The sequence below is a fragment of the Neopelma chrysocephalum genome, unplaced genomic scaffold (assembly GCF_003984885.1).
Source record: "Neopelma chrysocephalum unplaced genomic scaffold, ASM398488v2 Primary Assembly neopelma1_77, whole genome shotgun sequence".
In the NCBI taxonomy this organism is placed as follows: Eukaryota; Metazoa; Chordata; class Aves; order Passeriformes; family Pipridae; genus Neopelma; species Neopelma chrysocephalum.
Window position 1 is genome coordinate 4,511,265 of NW_020897738.1, and position 19,920 is coordinate 4,531,184.

The 19,920-nt window shown below is 44.0% G+C and overlaps 1 protein-coding gene across 5 annotated transcripts in view; it reads left to right on the forward strand.

The window, feature by feature from the left end:
• Positions 1 to 19,920, forward strand: part of TMEM132B (transmembrane protein 132B) — a 227,175-nt gene that overhangs the window by 31,460 nt on the left and 175,795 nt on the right. For 2 of the 5 annotated variants that reach the window (XM_027689453.1, XM_027689454.1), the window contains exon 2: positions 409 to 513. The exons of the other annotated variants lie outside the window; for them this stretch is intronic. The gene's annotated coding sequence lies outside the window, so the exon portion shown is untranslated. The remainder of the gene's footprint in view (positions 1 to 408; positions 514 to 19,920) is intronic. 5 annotated transcript variants of the gene reach the window in all.

Here is a 19,920-nt window from a genome sequence, read left to right on the forward strand (position 1 = left end):
AGGTCCTCGAGATCATGTGCTCCTCAGCAAGGATTCAGTTTAGCATCCTCTGGTATGAAAAGGTGCTGGACCAGACCTGCCCCTGTGCAAATTCACGTTGGTGCTGTCACGGGGGAGAGTCTTGCGTCAGAATTCCTGAGAACGTGGATAATATGAGGGATTATGGCCTCTGTCAGTGGGTAGCAATTAAGGGGTGTCAAGATCATTAATGCATAATGATTCTTAATCTTTCTACTGCTGTATGTACTTAACAAACTAATACAGAGGCAGGGATCCGTGCCCTCGTTTTGACACTTCAGATAATAAGAGGCCAGCAATAAACTTGTTCACTGCATACTTCTGTTTTTCCTTGTAAGTAAATTCCGAGCTCATACAATTAAAAATTACCTTGAAATTTATTCCTGTTAGAAATCACACCGAGACTGATGAGACTACAAAAGGAAATGCAGGGCTGGCTCTCGGGCTCTGGCCTGCAATAATTGTTTGCCTCTGAGTTGCTGATTGAAGTGCAAGGTGGGTATTTGAAAGGAAATACAGAACTTTTAATTTTTTGCTCATGTTTGTGAGCAGTCCTGACTTAGCAAATCACCAGGAAACCGGCTAAAAAGAAGCGATTTCTTAGCAAATGAATTGTTAATTATTGAGCTCCTGTGTATTCCTGTAATTTTAAAATCATGTTGGCAATGGATCAAAAGAACATGTGGTGCCACAGTGTTAGAGTATTTTTATTTATATCTGATTCACAATTGTCTCCATGGCAATGTGAGAGATGAAGGCAGAGGAAAGAAATGAGTTATCACATTATTAAATGACCCAGTGGAAAAAAAATTAAGACATGTTAAGGATTAATTTTACATTATAGAGCTGCCTAGCAAGCCATTATCATTATAGTTAAGGATTTGTTAGCATTTCTATTATAAACATGTTTTTGAAGTGTTTATTACTGTTTCAATTTGCATTAGGCTGCAACTTTGCATACAGGTTCTCTGAAAAATGAAATCTAATTTTAAAATGCACCAAGTAGACCAGTTTATTAATTTTAGAATATTTCAGTGCTCTGTGTCTTGTAGAGAGAGATATTTTTCCATTCTAATGACTAAATAATGGCTTTTTTCTCTTCCAAAAAGGAACCCATCCCCTCAGTTGGAGAAGCAGCCTTTACTAGTGTTTTTTTTTTAGTGGAATTTGGGGCAAATCAGGGGCTTTTGTAGAGATGAACACAGCCCAGCTTTTTGCGAATTGAGCTGTTTTCTGCTGTGCTTTTGTCAGAAGTATTGTCAGTAGATGTATGACTGAAACAGAACAAGTAGCTGGTAAAATTCTCTTAGAGAACAGAGGTTTTGTTTGTTTTGTGTGGGTTTGTTTTTTTTTTTTTTTGCCCCTTGGCAAAGGGGGGGGAAATGCTTTTCATTACAGCACACAGTTTATGCAAAGTCCCCCTGCTCTCCGTGGATTATTGCATAATGCACGATAGCATTTTCAAGCTTGGCTAGCTGTGATTAGGAAGCTAAATGGGGGGGAAAAAAGCAACAATTTTTGTTCTAAAGCCAAAGCATATTTGTGTCTTCCACCAACCAGGGTGCTGGTCCTGAGTGCTGGGCAGGGAAAGGCCAGAGGTGTTGGGGGGCCAGGCTCTCCTGGGACACTGTGAGTAACCCCACGTGTGCCTCTAATGGAGGGGACACCTCCCTGTCAGCTGCAATTTGAGGTGTTTTCAGCAGGATCTTGGGGGCTTCAGGTGCCCCAGAGATCTGTCTGCAGCATCACAGTGAGAGCATCAGGTGTGCGAGCAAGGTGGGAGTTTAATGGTAGAAACAGAATAGTAAAAGTGGTACCAGCGTGTAAAACAGAGGGAAAAGAGGAGTCAGGGCTTTATGGACCAGCCTGTTTACCTTGAATTCCCAGAAAAATCTGTGAGGCTCTGCAGGGCTGGCTCCTGTCCATCTGAGTTCAATATTTTCATTATCAATCTGGGTAATGGAATGGAGAACACGTTTGTTAAGCTGACAGGTGATATAAAGTCGGGAGAGACTGCACATTCTCGGGGAAGGAAAACCAGAGCGCTTTCTTAAAATAATCTGGACAGATTGAAATGGTGTTCTGGAAAAAGGGATGAAAGGGTCAAGTGGTAGCCTGGGGCAAGAATTGCAGCGGATGGCAAACAGCAGGCTGGGCAGCACTTGAGGCAAAGGATTGGGGGTTACAGTGGGGTATCAGCAGCACAAAAATCAGCATGACATGGAATGATAAAAAAGCTCTCTGCAGGACTGTGTGCAGGGGAGGCACATGACGTGATGCTGCTGCTCCAGCAGCCCTGAGGAGGGTTTGGTGGGATGTGGGGCCCAGAGTGGCCACTGATGACCTGTCTGGGAGAGAGGGAACATCTTCCTATTATATTTCAAATCTGAAAGCAGTTCAGGTAGGCTAGAGGGCTTGGTGTGAGAAGACCCTGAGGGGAGTGTTGCTTCTCCTAGGAGATGCACTGTGTAGTCTGGGAACACAGGACCACTAAACCTTACTTTATAATTCCTGCAGAAGCTGTGCTGTCCAGCTGGGTTGTTTATGCAGAAGAAAGGATCAGTAATACACGGGTTTTCTGCAGCTCACCCGTTTTCTTGCACATGTCTCTCTTCTGAGCACTGACCTAACTTGACTCTTCTTAGCTTACATTCAACTTTAATTTTAGAAGAAGTTATTAACAGGGTAACAGCACTGAGCAGGATGGAGCTAGCTGAATTCCCTCTCTGAAATGCTACTTTACTTGATTAAGTCCAATGACATCTTTGCATTCAGCTAACTAGCTCTCTGCAGGTGATAGAATAACTAATCAGAGTAAAAACATCAAATGACATGAAATATAGACTGTAAACACCATTCTAATTAGTAGCTTTATGGGACTATGTCAGTGAATGATCATGGAAGAGATTTCTTGTTTTCCATCTTGAGAATATTTGGGGTATTAGTCATGGCTGAATGCTTGCTTGTGTCTTCCTAGCTGGGATTTAGGGTGTTTTAATCCTGGTTCTCTGTGCAGTCCCTGACTATTAGGAAGAGCTGAAAGCTGTCCTTGGCTTCACATTGACCTCTGTTTTTGCCTTTGTCAAATAAAGTTGGAGAAGGTGGCCTGGGTTTGGTGGCCCTGCAGCCTCCAGCACCGGGGTACAGGTGCCCACTGTAGCAGTTCAATGGGTTATATTTTGAGCACAGTTGTTTCTTCCTCTCTCTTTGGAGCCAGCTGAGCCCCGCTCTGCTTCTGGAGCCAGCAGCCTTTGTCTTGGAAGTTCATCAAAGGTGATTTTCAGTAATTAACTTTCCAGCCTGGAAAAACAGACAGTTTCTTGACTGCAGAATTACTGGCTGTTATGTAAGCAAAAACGTTTTTATACAAAATACCCAAACACTTTACATCTATATCTCTCTCTCTGTATATGCATATTGACAGAGAACAGGTGGCTGTGGCTGCACCCTGCCTTTGGTAGCTGATGGCTCCTGAGCTGTTGAGGGTGTTGCACCTCTGAGAAGGAAAGTGGTGTGGCAAACCTGGCAATCACCTGTGTGGTGTCCAAAAATGATTCCTCGTGTTGGTGCCCAGGTATTTGGGTCGAGTCAGCCCTTGTGGGGCAGTGGGAGGAGGGCACGGGGGGGCTTTCACATTGCTGTCAGGGCTGTGGAGTGCTCAGGGAGGAGCCGTGGTGTGGCTGATTGCTGGAGAGGTGGTAGAGCCAGGGGGCTGTTTTTTTTAAAACCTTTCAGTAAGATGGAGAGGAGGAATGATTTCCATGACAACAATTCAATTAGGGAGAGAAATGATGGCTCTTGGAGAGGGAATCTGAAGGGAAGGTGTCATTGCTGTGAACCTGGAGGGGGACTTGGGGGAGAGCAGGGAGCTAAGTACAATCAAAACATTAAAACACAAAAGCATGATTGTTGTTTGAGAATCAGCACTTTCAAAAGGAAATAAATGATGGGAAGAGTGATGTGAAGTAAGCTCTTGGTGAGGAGGTGGAGCACTGGCAGGGAAGGAGGAGGTCAGACTCCTGCCAGCTGGTACCTGAGTGTGGGAGGGGAGCAGGTATGGGAGGTGACCACACATCCTGAGGAGCCTCTCGGCTTCATTCCAGTGCTTTGGTGTTTTCTCCATATGTGTAAGTGAAACCATCTTCTCTGTTTCAATGGACATGACAGGGCTGGAGTCCATGTCTGAGTGTGGGCTTCTCTTTTTGACTTGAAATCCTGTAGCTGTGTGTGTGCCTTGCAGGTCCCAGCAGTCTGGGCACCCCTGCAAAGCTGCTCCAAAGTCAGCCTCCAGCTACTTCCTTTTCTTTTGTCAGTCTTCATGAGCTGATTTTGTTCCTAAATCCTTGAAGCCTAGCTCCCTTTCATGCTAACTAGAAAAGGCTTAGCATCTTGAAATTGCTTGGACCTTCATTATGATTATTATTCTTTTCAGACACTATAATTTTGGGCAATAGGTGGACCAGGAGACTTGGTTCTGGCACTTACACTGTTGACTGTGAAAAGTTTGCTTGGCCTTGAGGAGCCAATAATGATAAACAAAAAAACCCAAAGCAAAATGTGAATAATATCTAAACTATACTTTGCAAAAATGACATTCATTGAGCAATTTGAATTCCATGCAGCGAGAACAAGCTTGAAAGACGCTTGGATGCATTTTCCAGCCGTAAACCAAACAGGTTGTCAACTTGAAAGGTACTTGGTTATTGCTGATAAAAGACGTGGCCAGTAAAAGGCAGGAAGATACGCTGGGAATAAATAACCGAGTCTATAAACAGTCGGTATTTGTTATATGTCTCTGTAATGCAGTGTTTTTGCAGACAAGTGTACTGAAATTTCAACTTATCAGATTAAAACAAACAAACAAAAAAAAGGTAAATAAATTCTGCTTGGGATGGGCGAGGAGGTAGCGTTGTGCAGGATAATCTCTCTCCTCCAAAAGCACTGTGGGTTATGTGAGCATGAAGTATTGCCATGCTCAGAGCAGCAGAGGGGCTGTGCTGGATCTGGCCAGGTGCCTGCAGTGCCTGTGGGGTTGAGACCCTCCCCAGAGCTCTCTGCCACTGGGGACACCACTACCAGCACTGGGAACAGAGCAGCAGCGACAGGTTTGAGGTGTTGGTGGTGGGGTGTAGGTGTTCATAGACCCTCCTTTGCAGGGGTGTTGTGGCTGTGTGGCTGTGCCTTTGTGACCTGGTGATGGACAGTGTATCTCAGGCAGCACTAATGGAGGAGCAGAGTCCCCTGTGCTTCAGATAAGCCCAGACATCAGCACTGCTTATAATTAGCACTGCTACCCCCACGCTCCGCCTCAGGAGCCGGCTGTCAGCAGCTTTTATCTCTGACGGTCATTAATTGTTTGGGCTGGAACAATCCATGGGCGTAGAGACTGCCACTGAATTATGGATTATGAATCCTTCACCACGGATTTTATCTGTGGTGCCAAGGAAATAGGTGCAGCCCACGCTGCCTCGGTGATCTCTGCTTGCCTTTCCTTGTTCTCTGAGGTCCCACCTTGGCATTCCTGATGTGCAGGAGAGACAGAGAAGTCTGGAATTGGAAGTGAAATGCAGAACAGCTCTGATTTGAGCTCATGCTCTTGTGTAGTGGAAGTAAATAGAGGAGCTTGAGACACTCCAAATCATGGGTCTGGGTTGGTGGATGAGGTTTTAGGCTTTTGCCTTGTCCCAGCTGTGGAGTTGACCCCTGGTGCTCCCATCCGCAGAGTGGTTGTGCAGGGAACTCCAATTCTTGAATTTTTTGATTGCTGACTTATGTAACCATAAAGTTGTGGGGGTTTTTGGAACGTCTTTGGTTTTTAAATGTCACCTTGTGCAAAATAACTATTCTGCCTTAACTGAGGAGGAAAAGCTGCCCTGTGATAGAGTGAAAGCCCTGGACTGATGTAGGTTTTTCAGTGCAATGACTGCACACAATGGTGTCTGCCATTCATTTGCACTTTGGCATGATCCAGCAGTGTCTGAAGTGAATGCCAGAAGGAGAAGTCAGCACATGGTTCTCCTTTTTTATTTTTAACTGATATTTACATACAGGGAGGATTTCACAGACCCCTCTGTCGCAGCCTTGCAGAAAATAATCTGCTCTGTAATGTGTTGTCTTTGGAGGGCTGCAGAGGAACCATGAAGACACATATCCCTGTGGAGGGTTGGTCAGCAGAAAAGCTGTGCAGGTTCTTGCATGTGGGACATGAGACAAGTGTCTTCCTCATTTGTAGTTCAAACCTTTTGGGGTAGAGCAGGAAGGGAGGAGAGGAGAACCAGATGATTCGTGTTCAAAATCATCTTAAATATTGACAGGAAAAAGCAAGATCATGAGATGGTGCATGAGGCATTGGGAATGACCAATACATCCCACTTTTCTTTTTTCAAGAGATGATTTAGCTTCTGTTTTCTGACCTCTTTGGATATTAACAACCATCTATCTCACTGACTCCTGCTCTGTTGCTGTTCTGATTTTAGTCCCAGGTCAAAAAGTCCCAATAACCCTGACAAGAGTGAAGGCAGAAGGGCAGAATTCACTCCTGCACTCTCACATTTCCAACATACAGCTTAGCCGTGTTTTTCCAAGTGGGTTTGTTAAAAGGTGGATATGCTTTAAAAACATGCAAAATACTGAAGCTCCAGTTTAATTGCTGGTTACAGATGCTGCTTTTGATCCAAGCTAAACTTCTGAGCCAAGCTGAAGTTCTTATAGAGAAGAGTTTGTGAAATTCTAAAGAGGAGGAAATCAGCATTAAAATAGCATTTGTAGAGAATCTTAAGCAAAATTTGCACTTTTCAGTAAAGGCCTTTGCATCATAAATTAGCAACATCTGTCCTCCTATTCTATATGTTATTTCCTCTCCAAATCCCCTCCAGAATCTGCCATTTTTCAGAAGTATTCTTGGATACATTGAACTGTGGCTGAAGATGCTTCATAAAATATGCATAAGCACTTGTCACTCGGATAATGCTTCTCAATACTTGCCACTTTGCTGTATTTTAACAAATTAACCCTCCAAACATGACAGATTCCCATGGTGAATATGGGCCAGTATCAGGATGAGACTATATTGGACCCAGGAAATCCTGTTGTAAAGTGTGTTCAGTTGTGAGAAGCTGCTGCTTTTTTTTGTGCAATACATTGTGGTGATTGGTAAGATCTCAGAAATTCAGAGTATGGCTTACAGATAAGCTCCAAGATAGCCAGATTTTAGAGGGATGACATAAAGTAGGATAACCTGTCATCTTCCCCACTGCTGAGATGCTGCTGATGTCTCAGAGGGCAGCATAACTCTCCTTCTTGTTTCAGATGCAGAGCGTGCTTGACTATTTGTAGAGAAATAGGACTGGGAGGGCACATGAAGGGTCATCTAATCCATGCCCATGTCCCAAGGAAAGCTCACCTTTACCTGTGAAATTCCTTGCAGATAGGCTGTTCTTATGGACCTCCAGTGATTAATACCTTCTCGTGCTCCCAGGCAACATGATCCCGTGTTTCACTGTTCAGTGGATAATATTGAAGAATAAAGTCCCATCCTGGAAAGCTTCTAAGTGTGAATGAAAACATTTAAAAATCAATACTGTGCTTTACAAGGAGAAAATAGGTGTGTGATAACACTGGAGAGAGATACCAGGCAGATTTAATGCCTGATCCAGAAGTCCTTACTCAAGCAGAAGTTTTATTTTACTCCCAAATTCTTTTATTTCTGCTTTACTGGCTTAATGGCCACATGCATCTCTCAGTGGCACATCCCATGCTTTGGGCCATGCTGAGGCTGGCTTTGGGATGGACTGACTGGCATTTGGGCTATTTGTTATGAAACCACCAGTGAGTGTCCCCTGCCGTGAGTATTTGAGCGGGATGGAAGTTGGCATCATCCTGGGGGTGAGCAGGACAGAGACTGCGCATCCTCAGTCCCTGCAGGGATGGTTTTCTCGGTGACCACTGAATCCCTGTGTTCCCTCATACCCTCAGGTGTGGCCAGGCTTTGCTTGCATCTGTTCTCCAGGTGGAAATAGCTTAGAGGTGTCTTTGTGCTTCCCTGATTGTTTGGCCACGCTGGACTAGGCAGACGTGATCAGGAATTACCTGGCAGGAGGGAGAAGCTGAGCTTCACCGAAAAGCCGGGCTTTGCTTTTTGCAAAACGTGTTGCAACTCCTGTAAGTCTCAGAAAACGTGGAGTGTGTAATGTATGCGACACCAGTCACTGAAAGGTCAGCTGGCTTCGTGCACATTAGTAACGTGCATAAAAAATTAATGAGGCTCACTAATTAGTTTGTTGTGGTGGAATTTTTTTTTAACAAGACACAATTGATTTTCGGTTTATGCTAAAAACATAATGAAGTGCAGTGAAGGCTGGTCTTCGCAAATTTCTGGTTCTCATTGATAAAATGACAAGAAATTGAAGCTGTTGTGGGCTGCGCTGTCAGAGACAGCACAGGCACAGTCCCGGCCCTGGGAATTGTGTGGATTCAACCTTCCCTGCCCCCCCTTCCCCACTGCTGCTCCCATTGCCCGAGCTCCCCCATGCCTGTGCTGTACCCCAGTACTGCCAGGAGCCCAGACTTCCCGGGACTTAATTTCCTGCTGTTGTGGGATATCTTTATATTTAGAAGGTGGAGATCGGCTTATTTGCTTTGCAAGTTTCGTAACACTTCTTGCTTTAGGAAAATTAACTAGTTTGGGTCTTTGTTGCAAGCTGTGTATATGCTGGAAACATTGTGATTAAACACTGCAGAAAGAGTAAGATAAGGCTGTTGATTAGTTAAAATTGTATTTTTTTCTTTTTTTAACCCCTGCACTTAGAAGAAACAGCAGACATTTTTGTTTTTATTGCAATCATGCAATTAACTGCATGAATAATTATACTGCATTTCTGAAAACTTATATTCTGGAAAAAAACAACCCATGGCAAATGTGTTCTGTTTAAAATATTATAATCTGTGATTAATCCTGCAGTTCATGATGTCCAGACAACGGGCCTCTAAGGCAGGAGGGTTACATGGAAAACAGGATGAGCTCTAGGTCTGTACTGGTGCAGATAAGTTGGTTGAGACAAAACCTACTTGCAGTCCATGTCAGGGGTCCAGCTAAACACCTACACTGCTCCTGGTGTGGAGACACAAACCCCAATAAATTCAGACGTGAGCCAAGAAGAAGAGGAAGAATGTTACCTCTTCTGGGCTATCCTCCATTCCATTGCAGATACCCCCAGTTTCTCTAGACACTCCCTGGGGAGCTCCCTGGCATGTGGACCTTGCATTCCCATCTGTGCTCTCCAAGTGTGTTCAGCAGCCCGGTGTCCTTGGAGCTTGGGGTGAGGGGACACACAGGATCTTTCCATGTGCAACCTTGTGCCACAGTCAAATGTGGTTATGTAAAAAGTGCTCTAATTTTTCTGAGAAATGATGTGCCAGGAGAGCGTTGTGGAGCCTCTGTCTCTATTAATCCTTTATACTGCAGTTTTTCTTCTCCATAACTGACTTGGAACTTGTTGAGAATTCCTTTGGTTGCAGACTTTGGGAAGCCTTGAGGGCTGCCCAGCAGACAGATGCATTTTTCCTTGCTGAGTTCCAGGAAGACTTGTGCAGCATCCTTGCTCTTCAAAACAGGTTGCTGACAAGCAGTCAAAGTGCCACACTATGACGGGTGGTCACTGCTGAGGTTAAACCTGAGTTTTGTTGTGGTCTTGCATTAGCAACTTTGATTGACAAGTTCCCCCTCTTGAACTAATTCACCCTCCATCTTCATGTTTCTGTCTGCCCAGCCTTGAACTGAAGGCTATGAGGGTGATATCAAAAGGGAGGCTCATTTATAGTCTGGTGCCTAAAAATATCTGGCTCTAAGTTTCATCTAAAATTCAGTAGAGATGATGAGTTCAAAGGGTGTGTTTGAAAGGTAAGGGCTAGGATTTTTGCTTTTTATTAAGTAAGTCTTTATTTCTCCTCTCTTTGTTTGGTTTTCTGAAGCTTGCTGTAGACTTTTATAAGAATTCTTAAAGTAGTGGCTCTCGGAAGGGACTCTTGGCATATAGGGTCTGGTGATGGAATTTTTCATGCCAGGCAGCAAAGGATGCTGGTCTGAACCCCACTGCACAGAGCAGTATTTTCTTGTGTTTGCAGTGCTTACACATATTCAGTATGAGTAAGAGTGGCAGAGCATTCCTTGAAGATTAGCCAGGAATAGGCTGCCTTTGGGAGGCAGTGCTTCCTGTTGATTAATTTAGCATCCCACCTTGGTGATCCAAAGGTACTTGGTGTGTGTGAGATCATGGGTGAGTAAAGATGGCAAAATAAGCTCTTTTGCCAACAAATGAATTTGCAGTAAGGGATGCATCCGGGGCTGTTGTTCCATATCCAGCATTTGTATGTAGAGGCAGAAGTGCCTGTGGCTTGGTTCGTCAGCCTTGCTCCCACACCCTCACAATGGGGTAACTGAGGCTTCCAACTCCTTCCCTGAATCAGGCAGTGCTTGTGCCTGAGGACTGAACACAGCATGGTCCCTGTGTCCTGATGGGACAGGGTGCCCTTTCCTCTTGTTGTCCCATGCCTCATTTCTCACTCTGGATGAGTCCTGTGCTTGTTCCTCAAGTAGGAAGCAGGCGATGTAGTCAGGCTTCTTGCCATGAGATCCAAGTCTACCAGAACAAGGCTGGTGAGGTTGGCAGAGGACAGTCTCCACCCAACTGGTATGACATTTGTCATCAGTCAGATGTTGATTTTTATGCTCAGGCAGATGTTGAGGCCAGCAGATAAATATGCTGCCTGAGAAGTTATCTAAATAAATTTTCCAGATCAAGGCACTGTGCAGGAGAGGAATCAAGAATAATTAATCTCAGAGTGCCTGGAAGAAGCAGCTGTTCTACCAAAGCAGAGGGAGAAGCAAAGGTAGAAAGGGAGGCGAGGATGACCCCGGGTAAACTGGTATGAATTGTGCAGCCTCTGGGGGAGAATGCTGTGCTGATGGGACCTTCAAAGCAGGAAGGTCTGACTCCAGTGTGTTAAGGGCAAGACATCCTCATTCCAGGGAGGACAGAAAGGTTTCAAAGGGGCTTTTAGCTTTTGGGACCAATGATTGATGGCTTGGATTTTTTTAATGGAAATAGTGAGTTGTCAGTCTTCGTATAGTCAAGCTTCTTTCCTGCTTCTGCCACCTCGTCTTTGCTCACTGCTTTTTCTGTCTTACTCTCCTGGACAGTTGCCTCCTGCTTTTCCTTGGGACTGTTTTTCCTGTCTACTGCTGTCTCTTTTCTCCCTGTGCTGATTCACAAGGCCAGACCTGTCAGCCTTGAAGAGAATATGAGCTCAGGCTCTGCCGTTGTGCTTCTCCTACTTCTGACATGTTCCCCCACGACAAACTTCCTGCTCATCTGGGCACTGTGGACTCAGTCTTCACCTTTGGGTGCCTAAAAGGAGTGGGCCCCTTCCTTGGTATCCAAGTCAAACCCAACTCAGTTAGCAGAAGTGGGAATCATCTGCATTTCCTTTAGTCTCAGTGGGAGCTGCAGGTGTTCAGGCCCCTTTGAACACAAACAACTTTTAAATGTGTGCAGAGGTGTTGCATTTAATTTGGTTTTTAAGTACTGGCATTTGAAATTTCTGATCTGGCTGCTGTGTTTGTCAGTAGAAATAAATATAGCTGGGAACTTGGATGGGACCAATTTTCCAATGAGCTTGAAGGGTATCTGGCTTTATGGATCCCAACCTCCTGGCATGGCCTGTGTCAGTCACTGAAGGCTTGTTAATTCTGAGAACCAATCTTGAGCAAAATCCTAGACTAATATTTGTCTGCTTCTCTTTAAAGATTCAACATCTAGTGTTGCGTTAGTAGATTCCTGGCATTTGCTTCTGATATATATTTGAAATGCTGGTGTTACAAATGAGCTCTGATCTAGAGTGCTCATCCTGCAGGTGAAAGTTTTACCTCATAAATTCATTATTTGTCAGATCATTATAAAAATCAATTTTTTTAACCCTTTTTTTTGGAATATTTATTTAACAGCTGATCCAGATTTTCATTTCTGATCCCTTGTGCGTGTTGTCCATATTTTGAGTTCACATACTACAGTGTGGTCCCTATCCAGCTCTGAAGGAAATTATAGGACCAATTTCAGTGACAATCTACAGTTGTACCAACATGTCCCAAAGCCTGGGGAAACCTGTCCATTAAAAAATAATGGAGTAGGAAGTCCTGGCATAAAATAAAGCCTTGAGTGAAATTCCACAGCTTCATGGACTGTTAATTCTTTATTAGGTTTTCCTAAGACTGAGATAGAAGGCATTTTATCTTTTTTAAGGTTTGCATTAACATGTCATTGAGTTTTATAGATACATTGATCTTCATTTGGCTAATCGAGAAAGGGTAATAGAAATGTGTGTTAAATGCTAGAGCAAAGATAACTCCATAACACTTCATTTTTTTTGTTATTTTTATTTATTAAGTTTTCTTCAGATACAGAACTGTGGTCAGTGTCAAGTTGTGAAATTCAGCTCCTTGTATATTTTTATTGGTTGTCTTGTCTAGTGTTTTTTCTAATTTTTCTTTTTAGCTTCAGTTGCTTTCTAGCTAATTTGACAGTAAAGTTGATGTGTCTTCACTAAAAACTAGCAAAGAGAATTGACAGGATTTTTAAAAAATACTATGTCTGTCTGATGGATTCTTGCCTCTCTTGGCTACCCAAGAGGCTTCTTTTTACAGTGTATTCCAGTCTGAGATGGAGCAATGAAGTGTGTCTTTGGATTCAGAGAAAAGACCTGAATCTGACTGATGTCAATAGGTTTTTTTTGCTGCTACTGCCCGTGAACAGAGATTAAGGTCTGCAAACTTACAGAAAAATGTACCATGCTTAGGACATGGCTGGGACAACGGAGGTGGCACACGGAGCATCTGAGAAGGCAAAGACAATTCTTTGTCAGTGAAATCTCGACTTGGTGGAAGTTGGAGGGATTTTGGTGAGTCAGGGATTTGTCTCTGCTCTTTGGGTCAGCAGCCCTTGCTCATTATCACTGCCTCACGTGGCTCAGGAGGCTGCGTCTTCCCCTGAGGGTTTAATTGTGCCTGTCTTGAGAGAAACGAATCCCCCTCACCAGACTCACTATGTGCATTTGCTAAGGAAGTCTCTGTGGATAAAACTTTATTAACAGCTGTTGTTATTAATGAAGATTGTGCAGTGGTTGGTGTATTAGCCCTGTGTGTGGAGGCATGTGAAAGGGAAACAAAATGAGAAATTATTTTTGGCTTCTCTGTGTTGAAACTATACATCCTTCATCAGTCCTGCGTGTGCATAAAGTAGGACCAGGGGAAAGAAGAGGTTGACTGTGGTTCTCTGCTGCTTGAGAGAGCTCAGGCCCAGGCTGGGTGCTTGTTCCCAGCCTCATCAGATCTCAAGGCATCCTGACAAATAGGGAACGAATGAAGCACCGGATTAAGTCCCCTGTGCAGCACTGTGTGACGATGACCTTCCCTGCTCGTTAGCTCTGAGCTGAGAAATCTTCCTCTCCTGCTGCTGAAAGGACTGCAAGGACTTCACTCACACTGAAAGGGCACAGGTTGGTTGGTTTCAGAGATGGTCCCCTTCATATCAAGGATTTATTCCATCCTTTCCTTGCCAACCAGTGTTGCCAAGCCAAAGCGTCAGAGCAGTTTAGATCTTACTCACACATCTCATCTTCAGCTCCCACTCTTGCAGCCTCTAGCAAATGCTTATTTTAGCACCAGCTGGCTCTGATCCCTTTGAACTCTCTGATATGAGATTAAATGTTAATTTATTACATATCATTATAGGATTATATGTTATCTCTCGGATAATGGAATCCAAATGTTAGAATAGCATGTTTGAGATTTAGTGCTTGCACACATTTTCCTCCACTCAGGAAACAAGAACAGATGAAGGCGGAAGACTGAACAAGAGGTGAATTAATCTGTCTGATCACAGCTAGCCAAGAGCTCAAGCCCTGAAAGAGTATAGCCAGAGATTCATACTCTTTTTGTAGAGTTCAGAAGAAGAGGAGAAGAAATTGACTGCATTTTCTAAAAAATGAAAAAGTATGAAGAAATTGTTATCTGCTTTGAGTGTTCCATGGGCTAAATCCTGTGGATAAATTATGCAGTGTGAATTATGTGCTTGGCTCTAGATATAAATGCCAGACGAAGCAGAGTGCTGAAGTGGCCTGGATGCTGAGTTTCTGCACAATTTTATTCTCTAGGCTGTGGATAGGTGAGCAGTACTGGATGTAATAAGATATGACTTGAACTTGAATTGACTCAAACTTGAACTGCACTTGTGATGTTTCCGTGAAAATGTTTATAGGAGATGCCACTAAGCAGAAGGTAAACATGGGTCTTGTGCCTGCTCCCTGTCACTGCCCAAGACAGCAGCTTTGAATGGGCAGATGCTGACACTGGTGGAGCTGCATCCTCAGCATTCCCAGATGCTGGGCTGAGATAGTGATGCCCTGTGACTCTTTCTCAGTTTTACAATTGCCCTGTCATTGAGAAAAGAATTAGATGGAGCTTTTTGCCTTCTCAGGCAATCTCAAATGTGATCTAATTTACTCCTCTTGACTCTTCGAGAGTTTGAAAATGCTGTCAGCTAATGCTCATTATCTTTTACTGTGTTAATACGTTAACACAAGTAACGTATTAACACAGCAAGCGTGACCTCATCCAAATTTGGTTTTTGCTTAAGAGTTTTTGGTCTTTGCCTGTGAGTTAATAATTGTCTGTGAGCAAGGTAACTGTATTTGGTGCCTCACAGCATGAAAGCCATAATAAGGTTTCCCTTTCTTTACACACAAATATTTTGACAAGATCTCCTTGAACTGCCTCCTCCAGAGCTACTGGGAATTTTCATTGTTCTTAGAAAATCAAACTCTGTCTGTTGACAATTAGCAATTCAGAGAAACAAACACCCAAGAAGTCCTGGGTGAGGCTGCAGGCTCCTTCTCCTCTCCCCAAGAGGAGCTGTTCTCCACGTGTGAGTGACAAGCCGCGGCCTTTGATCGCTGTGGTAAGAGAAAAGCGGCACCGAGGGATGGTTATTTCCTCCATTCTGACAGCACCCGCCGTAAATTTGTAAAATATGTCAAATGTGTATTCATAAAGTAAAATAATGCATTCAAGTGTGGAAAAATTATGCTTTGTTCTGATACTGGGATGTGCTTGAGCAGGACTGTTTCAATAAGCAAGGGAGCAGGGGAGGAGGTCAGCACCCACCCTAGGAATGCAAAGCTCTCTCACTCTGTAACAAATTAATGGAGTTGCTCGAGGCTGTTGTCATTCCAAAAATAAAATGTTGAATTAAGTAAAGGAATTTGGGAGAAAACAGAAACTTTTGTTCTGGGTATTTTGGGTGGGGGGGAAAAAAAGGAAGCCGTCATTAGGAAAGAAGGATTTGTGTTTTCATGTGCTGTTCCTTGAGAGGCAGATATGAATTGATAACTTAATGATGTCTGACCTGCAGAATAAGGCCCGTGTGGTTGCTCCTGTGGGAGCCAGAGAACACATATTGTTCTGGGAGTCTGGTTAGTGTAATGTAATATTGGTTGCTGGCGAGAGCAATGCAAAGTGAGGATTGAAGACTGGGTTCAGAGAAAAAAGGCACAAACATCTCTGAACTAATAGTGGTGGATCTGTAAAGCCATGGAGCTTTTTCTGAAGCAGCTAAAAGGCTGCATGACCTCACAGGTCTCTGTCCTGGAACTTTGTAGCTTGTGCTTAAATTTCCCAGTGGGAAAACTCCCTGACTTAGTGAGACTGCACACACTTGAGATGATATCTGTGTGTGCGTGTTTGCAGGATGGGACACAAATCTTGCTGGAGGCAACAGCCTGCACCTCTAGAGTTCTGAGGGGAGACCTAAGTGAAAGTTGACTGGTTTCCACAGACCTAAGCAATGCAAAGATTTAACTCTTTAACTATCTACATTGCTAACAGTCCCCAAAATCAGCATGGGTAGTCAGAGTCACTGTCCAGGTGAGAGGTCCAGCAATAATGGGATGTGAAAGGTGAATTTCTCCCAGTGCTCAGGCAGAGCTGTGGGGCTGGTGCCCGACCCAGATTTTGCTTTGCACGCCTCCCCATCCTGTTCTGCTTTATCGCGGTCCCCAGCAGGGCCATGCGTGGCATATACTCTTCCTGGGATTACAGTCACAGTGGGATGTGGATGTGTGCTGGTGAGAGAGAGGATTTTCTCTGCATTCAAGACATATCTGTGTTCTTAATAACTTTACAGGGGTTTTATTGTAAGCTGCTTTTGTGGTTTCACGGGGCCGTTCGGGCCCATCAGTTTGGAGCTCGTTTCCTCCAAGAGCTTCGAAACAACAGGATGGGCAATCCAGTGGAAGCCCATTGCTCTGGAGAAAGGCTTTGGATCAACCTTCCTGCTTTTTGACAAAGCCTTTGGAGAATCTCCTGCCAGCATTTTAACGTCTTGTAATTTTTGGCTCAGGCAAGGAATTTTTCAATATCTCCAAAGACAGACTCTTCCATGGGGAGAACCAGAAGGGCTATAAAATGATTTACCTGTATAACCTGTGCATGCAGGAATGTAGAAAGTCTGCAGGATGTAGGACTTCAAGTTCCTTTGCTTCATTTTGTGCTTAGGTGTAATACTCAAGGCCACTGACTGCAGTCACAAGCTGGGGTTTGTAAAGAGAAACACAGCCAAGATCTCAGTCCTCCAGGAGCTGAGGGAGAACTGCCAGGGAGGGATCAGCCCACACTGGGGCAGAAATTATTGCTTAGAGTAAAAATGGACAATGCTGAAGCAGATTTAGGGAAGGATGAAATGGCTTCTTATTTTTTTGCATGAAATTTGCTCCTTAAAATGGAAGTGCAAGCAATGCAGTCAGCACTGTGTTTCTCTGTATTGTTTTAATGGTGAACTCAATCTGAGAGTAATGGCAACCTGCATTAGTGATTTGGGGAGCAAAATAGGCTTTCTAGGTAATTTGGGAAGTGCAGTTGAGAGGGATTTTCTGGTTTCTGGAAGGCAGCTGTGCTCTGGTGTCACGGGATGCCATTTATACCAGTGCCCCTTGTTCCATGCCTGCTTCCTTTTGAGGTGCCATTTGCTGGGGGTGTGAGGGCATTTACCCCAGTCCTTTACTGCTGTGCCACTGAGGAACTTTGTGAGAGATGGGGATGCACTTTGCTGTTCAACCTTAGCTGCTTAGATCAATATCTGCAGCTGGAGAGTGATTTTAATAAAAGGACTCTCTCTCAGCTTTCCTATCTCCATGACAGATAGACCCCAGCTAACATAAATCCTGGCCTTTCTCCTGTCAGTCTCTTGGCTTTGTGTGACTTGTAGGTGTTTTGACACTGAATACAAATATTTCAGAGGTGGTTAATGGTTTAGAGCATATATTTAAAAGATTTACTTTTGCAATCACCTGGTGCCTTTAGTGAATGTGTTTGCCTTGTAAAGCCTCCCTGTTGTTTGGAGAATATATCCACACACTCCCATACATGTATTCATTTTCTGTTGTTTATGAAATATCACTGAGGGAAAATGACTTTTGCTTTGGATAACGGCTTAGGGAGCCCTCTCCTAAACGCTTTTTTTAGCAATGAGAATCTACAGTGGCCGTGACAAACCTTATTTATCAGGTTCCAGGAGGGATGCACAGGGGTTTGCAGTGCTGGCAGCTGGAAGCACCAACTCTGCACCGGGGTAAGGACTAATGCCAGGACCAGTGCTGTGTGATGGGGAGCTGGGTGAGAGGTCCAGCAGCTCTGCTGGGGCCCCTGGGACTGTCCCCTTGCTTAGCTTCACTTGGGTTGGCTGTGCCTCTTGACTGCTCCTACAGCAAAGTTGTGCTGCCTGGGAGTGTGAATCAGCCCTCCTGAGTCGGTGCTGCCTTGGTTTTTGGGGTTGATTTTGGCATCTCTACCTCCAGCCAAGAGGTGTCTGGAGGGCAGAAGAAGGATTTATGAAACCTTAACGCTGCTCGTGCTGGGGGGGAGGCACCTTGGGGTGGGCTGTGGTGTTCATGGGTTTCTGCCCACCAAGCAGAGGTTGTGCAAAACCCGTGTGTGTGAGCATTGCTTTAGCAACTGTTTCTCCCCTCCAGGTAACCAGAACAGAAACTCTTCATGGTTAATCAAGTGTTTTTAAACCTCAGTTTAGCTTGCAATAGTAGCTCTGTCATTTAGTTCTTCCAGCTGATGAATTTGTGACCTTTAGCCACTGTACTAATGCCTCTAATTGTAGGTGGCAGGACAATTTCCCCGTTGCTGTTGTATAAGAGATGCAGAGAAACTTGCCAAGAGCAGCCTGTGACTTTTAACCACGTTATCAACACCCTTGATTGAAACTAAAATTGCAAGTTAGGCCAGTGATCAGCTCAGCAGAGCAACCTGAGCAATTGCAACAGCCACATTAAATGAGAAACTCATTGGGGACTTCCTTTCTTGGGCACCCTCCCTGCTCTGCAGCCTGGGCTTTGTCAGTGTCTGCACCAAGGTGGCCTCGGCTGTGCCAAGTGTGATGTGCAGGAAATCTCCCTTCTAACACTCTGGGAATCAGTCTGGGCAGAAAAACCTTAGTTCTGCAAATACCTATATTACCTCTGTCAGAGGAAGCAGAAGCTGGAGACTCCAAGGAGAAACCCTGTGAGTGTCTCATCCCATTTCTGCTTGGCCCTTGGAGAGGGAATGTTCAGTGTCCCTGTGCTCTCTTCGTGCTCATGCTTTTCCTCTGTAGATTCACCCTCAGTCTTTGTTCTGTGTCCTTCATCCATTGAAAAGATCCTCTTCTCCTTAATGGAAAGAATATTTTACACCCAAGAGATTTGGGCAAGAACTCCCTGGCCCTGTGAGGCCGTGGACTTCTGCCTTGGGAACACCATTATCCTGTGGTTTGTACAGCCCATGGATGGGACCACATGGTGCCTCTGCACAACATTCAGGTAGTACTACAGGGATATATATATATATATATATATAATCTAACTTCTAGGTTTTCCTGTCAGACACGTTTGAATAAATGGTTTTAACAACAAAGATTTTGGCCAGAAACACACGTGTGAGAGTGAGGAGGAGATGAGTAAATAGAATCCGTGATGACATAAAGATTTTACAGGGTATGGGGATGGGCACATTACTCACAGCTGGTGAAACCATCCCACTGTGTTTCAAGAAAAGCTATTGTAGGGATGTTTAGAGAGTTTTAAAATTTGTTTTATTGTGACTGTTTTTTCTATTACTCCAGCCCATAAAATCAGGTGCCTTAGTTATCATGTTTACCACTGTACAGGGTTCAGAGGGAGCAATAAAAGCCTCTAAAACTTACCTGAAATAGCCTTCCTACACTTACAGATGCCACAGGTTTAATGTCCTGTATCTCAGATCCTTCCAGGCTTTGACATGATGGTAGCATCTGGAGGAAAAGGGATTTCTCTTCTCCCTGGTGGAATAAAATTTCCACTGTGTAACCTATTTAGGTGCTGGATCTTTGGATTGGAAGCTATGACAAGTTTTACTATAACAGCCAGTGTTACTTTTTTAGGGGGATTTGCATTCCTCAGGTTTGAACAGCATAATTTTGAGTAATTTCATATTTGGTCAGAAATTGTTCTCAAGAAGAAATGGCAGTGCTGGGGCAGCAGAAGGGTGTTTTGTCCAGAAAGTTGAACCCTCTTGAGAGGTGAATTTAAGTTGTTATAGTGATGTGGTGCATTATAGACATACTTATATTTCATCCTAAAAATTTTTGTTTGTTCGTTTCAGGCTGTGTCACCTTTAAGGTGATTTCAGTCTTTGGAAATAAAAATACAACTTGGAGAACCATTCAGCTGTAATGATAATGGTTCAGCTGCAGCTTTGTACTTGATAAAATCTTCTATACAGGCAAATCCAATGTCTGCATGGGCTCTCACGGAATTCAGAGGAGGAGGCGG